Raw genomic sequence first — 7916 nt, forward strand, 5'->3', positions numbered from 1 at the left:
CTCCGCTTTTGCCGGTCACTTTCATCTTAACCCTAATTCATCTAACCACGGTTAATGTTACATTAATCAACCACGGTACTCGACAAAAGCTTTTGTTTTTGTTTTCAGAAACAAAAACGTTTTAGGATCATGCTAGCGGTCGGGTTAGAGTGGGCGTACTGTTAATTATAATTTTTTTTTCTTTTTACTTTCTTTTAATATTTTTAATCATTAAAAAAATATTAAAAATGAAAAATTTTATTATGTAAAAATAAATAAATTAAAAAAATTAAAATACATTAGCTATAAAGTTGATGGATAAGTTTGAGAAGGTCCACTACTATTATTATAATTTTTTATTATAATTTTTTTAAATTTTAATATAAAATATAATAAATAATTTAATTTTTTTAAAATTTAAAATAATAATAATATTAAAAATAATATTTTATTATATCAATTCAATTCAATTCAGTTTAATATTTAAATACAGTTTAAATTCACGTATAAATATATATATATATTTTTTTAGAAATTTTTTTTAAAATAATAAAAAAAAAACCAAAAGTTACACTGTCAAATCCCGTCGGATCCCCATGTGTGAGCGACTCCAATAAAATGATGACACGTCTCTATTCTATGGAGACTGGCGTAATGTCACGTGGACTGTGACTGACGGGGAAAGGGCTATGGGCTATCTGTTCTTCAAGGTCAATGAAGCTGGCGAAGTAGGGGCCCGCTCTAACACGGTCCTCTCCAATAGTTCTCACGTGTGAAAGACACATTTTTGTTTTTTTTTTTTGAGACCGATATTAAATATTTATTTGGTTTCTGAGCGTGAAAGATACGTATTTATATTTGAAAGTAACTTTAACGTGACAACTGACAAGTTACTACTGCTGAGGAAATCTTGTCAGAATAAAAGTACTTTTTTTAAAAATATATTTTAAAAAAAATAGTTTTGCAATTAAAATCATTAAAATCCATTTGTTTACGACCAGCTTCAGGAGATCGTTAGATAAGCCTCGAATTTAGATGTTTCTCTTACAAACAGGGTTTGTGATAGGATTACTGTCAATTTACTACTTATATGTATAATTTTTTATTTTTTATCATTTATTTAAATATTTTTTTAACATATTTAATCATTAAAAAAAATTAAAAAATATATATAATTTTACTAATAATTATTTCCTTAATCATTAAATAAAATAAAAAATTTTAAAAAAAATTAAATACAAAAAAAATAATAAATAAGTAGTAGGAAATTAGTAATCTTATCATTTTCTTACAAACAGATATATTTTTCCGAGCCGCTAGGGATACCAGTCTACAAGCATCGGGTGCCCCTGTCTCGCCCTCTCTATCACATGGGCGAAAGATAGTTTGGACTCCCGAATTCTGACACTGTCTATTGTGGATAGATGTAGGGTGTAACGGATTTGATTGTAGAGAAATTTTAGAACCGAATTGATATATATTGATTTTATAAATTTATGAATCGATTCATCACCAAAACTGAAACTTTCAGCGAAAGTTTTGGTTACGGTTCAGTCCGATCCGATTTTTCGATTTATCATTTACACGTGTGACACTAAAAGTTTAATATTATAATTTTTTAATACTAAATTTAATTGTGAGAATTTAATATTTATTATTAACAATTAATAATTCATTAATATTCAATTATACTAGTATATATAAGTAGTATCTAACTTATTGGTGAGATTAATAATAAGATTAAAATATTATAATTAGTGTCTAATTATTCAAGTATATTAATTTTATGTTATAAGATTAATAGAATTGAATAATAAGATTAGAATTTCATATTATATTAATTAGAAATATAGCATATAATAAATATAAAAATTATATATAATATAAAAAATTCAAAATATACATGCACGTTCAACCGGTTTTCTAATTTTTCTTATACCCCTGGATAGATGTGCTGTTCGAATGTTCGAGAATGGATTGGCCCACTACTCTCTCTCTCCACCCCATCTAATAAGAGAAATAATATTTACAGTCGTGAAGTGTACAAGCACTATATAATCTCTTTAAAATAAATGAGCATATATGAAATCCACAATAAAAAAATTAATTTTTTAATAATAGACGGTCTATTACAAATCTATTTTATATAATCTCTTTAAAATAAATGAGCATATATGAAATCTACATAAAAAAATTAATTTTTTAATAATAGACTGTCTATTACAAATCTATTTTATATATATATATATATTTTTTACACAAGAGTAGGCCAAACAAGGTATATCACGGGCGGGCTTGGGCTCTGTCGCCGCATGTATTTAACATGCTCTTGCTCCAGCCAGGCGGGCCAGAGGTGGAGGGCGGGAGGACGTTATATTTACATCATTTTTTAGCATTTTAAAGGTAATTTCTTAAAGTTCATTTTAAACAATTTGATTTAATATATTTGTTTTCTTTGTTACCATTTTTACACCCTTCAATCCTAAAATGCCACGTCCAGACTTTAAAACATTAAAATAATTTCACATTTTAATATACTAAATTTAAACTCAAACCCTACCTTATTTAATTAGAGCATCCTCATTGATTTGGCCAAATGCATCTTCAAAATTTAACAAATATCATACTTTTTTACATTTGTCAATTCCATTTAAATTCAATCCCCACATTGGATTAGTCATTCATTCTCTATATAATAATAAAATGCCACCTACAAGTGGTTGGAGTGAAAAATTAGTATTTTAATGTTTGATGAATCAATTGTGGTTCTCCATCTTTAGCCAACCACTGTAGCAGAAGTCCAAATTGTTTTAGAGATGCTCAATCCAATATGGGGTCTTTTTGGCCTAGATTATTTAAATTTTAGCCATCCTTCAACTTTGGCCAAACCAATGAGGATGTTCTTATAAGATCGCTTCCTACTACTAGGGTCCCCCGATGACCACATTAATCTGACTATTGAGTCGTTGACGATAGTTGGATTCCTACGGCTAGTCGGCGGTGGGGCAAGTTGTTCCTATCCTCAATTTCAAAAAATAAAATAAAAAATATATATATTTTTTCATAAAATGTGACTGGTGTGTTTTATTTAGGATAATGATACCTTAAACTTTCTTTACTACTATTTTACTCAATGTTTTGAATACCGTACCGGATGTCTTACCGGTCAAGGTACTGGAACGAAATATTTCGGTACCGATAGCGTTTCAGGATAGCGTTTCGGGATAACGTTTCGAGATAGTCGATATATAAATAAATTATATATATAAATATATATAAAAATTATATTCCAAAATAATAGTCTATATATAAATACATATATATAAAAATTATAAATAGTCTAATTTGAATTAGGGGTTAAAAAATAAGTTTGTAGTTTGAAAAAATGAAAAAAAAAAAAAATCGAAATATAGGCCGGTACAGGCCGAAATTTAGTCCGGTACGAAATTTAAAACACTGATTTTACTATTTAATTTTTTTTTTTCTTTCTACTTTTTGAATATGGATTAAAAATCTCAAAATATGACTTTTTTACATAATTTAGAAGAAAATAAATTCAATCAACCAGCGTAATCATGTAATTTAATTCAAAATAAATGTAATTTTATAAAAATTTACCTTCGCTTGCTCTTGGAGTCAATTTTTAATGCTATTTTGCCCACTTAACTTGCCTACTCATTTTGACACCTCATGGATTTTTATTTTTTTCTTTATTTAATAGTTAAGGAAGTAATTATTAGTGTATTAATATTTTTTTAATATTTTTTTTAAAAATATTTTAAAATGATAAAAAAACTGAATAAAAAAATTTGAAGAAAAATAAAAAAAATACTTTTAGCTTACAGTAAGCTTGATCGGTGCACTTTGAACGGCAGAGTAGCACTGCCCTTTTATTAATTTGAATTTATTTTTAATTAAATTACATGATTACGTTGGTTGATTGAATTTTTTTTTTAAATTATACAAGAATGTCATGTTTTGAGATTCTTAATCCAGATTCAAATAGCAAAAAAAAAAAAAAAATAACTCGATAATAAAACAATAATAAAGAAAGTGTAAATGTATTATTACCCATTTATTTTTAATGAAAACTTTTTGGATGGAGGTTTAAATCCATATTTACACTTTATCCTTTTTTAAAATAAGAAGAATGATTGTATAGTTTCGAAATGTGCAGGTCTCGCCAAGTATTTTTAAAAAGAAAACTTTTTTTTACAAGCTGATGTGGAGAATATAACTTCCTCATTGTAGGCTTGACATAATGTAATTTGTAAAAGAATTTTAAAAAACAAATTCCTTATAATCAAATCTTTTAATGCAAACAATGTAACTTTCGTTTCGCACTAATTTATAAATAGAAAAAACTCTTATGAAAAATAGTAGGTCATATCAGGGACCCACCTTTTTCTAGTAAGCTCCACATTTTTTAAAAGTAATAGAAAATTTTTATACATTTTAAAACTGTATATAACATTACTCAATCCAATAAGTTAAAAAACTCTAATCTCAATCAATGTTCTCTCCATTTAAAAACAATCCCACTTAAAATCCTATGATCTCTCCATGTTAAAATGATCCAAGCAAAAAATTGCATCTTGGAGGTCCCTGCAAAATAAGCCCAACTTAGGCAGCATTTTGTAGGATGTGGTATTTGGGCCAAGGACTCAAACTTGAACAGGTCAATTTCACACCTCGAAAGGCAAAGGACCGAGCTGGTTCAGTATCAAGGTATTTAGTTCCATTTCCTGTTGTTACTGTGGATTTTCAACTTTCTTGTGTTGGATGTAGCTAAAGAAAATGAAAGCCACTTTTTTTTTAAACTTTCATCCTACCATCCAATTACCATATTGCTTTCTATAATTGTCATCACGCATTTGACAGCCACTTGCTCACAAGTCAAATGAAAGTAATGCACAAAACATAAACACCACTCCCTTCTAAACCTTTGTCCTCCGACAATGGTTATTTGAAGCATATAAGCGCTGCACTAAAGTCATTTCAGTAAGGCTAAAAGTACTAAACAAAGTTGGATTTTGCCGATCTCGCAATCAAATCAATGGGCCGGGATGTGAAGGCAGCACTCTATTTTTACCAAATTCTATCACATCCATGTTACGATGTTTCAAGAAGTCCGAGTTTTATTTTTACTGATTATAATGCCAACTTTTCTTTCTGCAAGTGGCGGGTAAGTACATTTTGCGCATCCTCCTTTCTATATCACAAATATGTATAGTGAAACAATTGTCAAATCCTTACTTTGTTGCTGGTTTTTTTTTTCATCTCTCTCTCCTAATGAAAGATGTATTAAAACTAAAATAGAGATACAAGAAGAGGGGAAGGGATGCCTTTTGTAAAAAAGAAATAATATTTACAATCGTGGAGTGTGTAAATATCGTACACTTCTCTTAAAAAAGTGAATAAATATGAGATCTACATGAAAAAAATTAATTTTTTTAATAGTAGACCTCACTCTTAAAAAAAAAAAAAAACGTTTGCACAACTTATAATTGTATTTAACATTACTTAACAACTCGATTGTTGATGGCACCCACCTCACGTGCAAGCGGGATTGGAGTAAGGTTACACATGATGAAGCTCTTTCTTTCCTTCCAAAGCTAATGAATGTGGTTATCTTTTTAACTTTGTAAATGCGTGGGCAGTTAAGGTTGGATCTTGGCATCCACCCACATCATAAGCAATGATTTGAGTTTTCAGAATTCGGAGTCCGATTCCACATAATCAAAACGATGTCATTCAACTTCAAGAGCAACGACATCGTTTCGCTCAGAAGGGGGTCCAAAACACAGGACCCCCTACTGAAGTAACTAAATGATGTCGTTTTGCTTTAAACGGAAAAACGTCGTTTTGTGAAGAAGGGGGTCCAAAACGCAGGACCCCCTTCTTTCCCCCTCACTTTTGCACAACACCCACATGCAATTTCCTTTGTCTCCACACTATGCTTCACCTCCCTCGTCGTCTGCCGTCACCTGAGGCCGCCGTGAGCCACCTTTTGGAGTTTATCACAAATTGTAAGCCACTCAACACTCACTCACTCACTCAGTTTTTTTGTAAAATTTTAGGGTTCCAAATTCATTTTGATCGAGCCTTTGCTCGAATGTGGCTTGAGCAAACGTCATATAGATTATTCACATGAGTCTTTGCTCGAGTGTGGCTCGAGCGGACGTTCAATATTTTTGTGTTTTATTTATTTTTAAAATCACAAACACGACTAGACACATATGTTTTTTCTTTTCTTTTTCAATGCATTTGATCAATAAAACTTCATGCAGGAAAATTAAAAATTACTATCAAGTCATTTGGGGTTAAGAAGATGTGAAAGCATCTCTCTCTTTATAAGAACAGTACGTTTCGAGACGTGAAGTGGGAGAGAAGGGGTTTCATAATTGGGGTTTTGAATAAGACAACATTTTCATTTTTCAGATTTTTTTTTTCCTTTTTCATATTGAAAAGTAATAAGGAGAGGCGTTAAACTTTTTCTTTTTATCATCCTGGTGTCAAGCTATTTTTTTTGCAAGACATCCCCTACAGTATTGTCATCGAAATAAAGTTTAACCATTGAATTTGGGATGGATTGGTGTGGTTCCTTTACGCCTAGGACACCAGAATATCGAACCATGAACGAAGAAAGGCATGAGAGAAAAACTCGACTCAAATGCATGGACTGTCAAGACTGATGCAAGGGATTGTGGCTATTTCATATTTGAATGAAATCTATGATATTATTAATATTTTGGTATTGTAAATTTAAATTTATTGCAATTTATAGTATTTTAGACTTTGTAATTAATTTTTTACATTATTTTATTTTATTTTAATATTTTTAAACAAGGGTGAGCCAATTTGAATTTTAGATTGGGCCTTAGATATTGAGTTGTGGGCCTAGGCCCAATTTGAGTAGTGCAACTGGGTAAGCCTACTTCAAGTCCGATCAGAGTCGGAGGTCGGAGGTGGGCATTCTGACTCTGTCGGAGTCGGAGCCCACCCTTAATTTGAGTAGACTTGTTTGGCATCAAGTTGAGCCAATTGAGTTTATATAAAGTCTTTTAAACCCATACTCCTGCCTGACTTAAAGGTTAGCTGTCTTCTAAAATACTGCATGATGTCATAATAAAGTAAAGCGTCACTGTTACTTGAAATTTTGAATTGGTGCGAAAACTAGGGGTATTGCAAGTCATCTGTTCATTTGTTGTACTGTAGAGGTCAACTTCTTGCAATGCTATTGCAATGAAAAAGACTATAAAATTCAAAGTCTTTTTTTTTTTTTTTAACCTCTATCCCTATGCATACTGCTTAATGAGACAAACCACAATCCATTTTAAAGGATGAGTCAAAATTCAAAGTCTAAGAAAATTAACTTACACTGTTGAGGTGTTAGATCCACTCTCTCAACTTGACAAGTGGGGTCAAACCACAGTTCGGTCTAGTAGAAGTAGAAATTCATTGATGGGTGGTGCTTGTTGGAAGGCGTCGAGCAAATCAATGTCAAATAAAATGACTGTGGTGAGATATTTTTAAAAATTCTTTAATTATTATTATTTTATTATTTATAAATTATTTTATTACTATTTAGAGATGATCTAAACTATTCTTAACGTCTAAACAAAATCTTAGAATTCTACTATTGAGTTATTGAATTTTATTTATTGTTAAAGTGACACCACCACATAGTGCTGCAGATAAAAATATAAAAAATATATTCAAATCAATAGGGTATTCGAAAATATAAAAAGATGAAAATTAAAACTTTAGATTTACTATATTCTTTTTTTGTTTATATTTTTAATTTTTTTTAATAAACCGCGTGGTATCACATAGTGGTGTTATGTCAATGGAGTTATTTGAGCGATAAATTTTAGATGATCAAATAACATTATTCATAAAATAAACACCTAAAAAAAAAAATATTACAAATTAAG

The sequence above is a fragment of the Juglans regia genome, chromosome 11 (genome assembly GCF_001411555.2).
Source record: "Juglans regia cultivar Chandler chromosome 11, Walnut 2.0, whole genome shotgun sequence".
In the NCBI taxonomy this organism is placed as follows: Eukaryota; Viridiplantae; Streptophyta; class Magnoliopsida; order Fagales; family Juglandaceae; genus Juglans; species Juglans regia.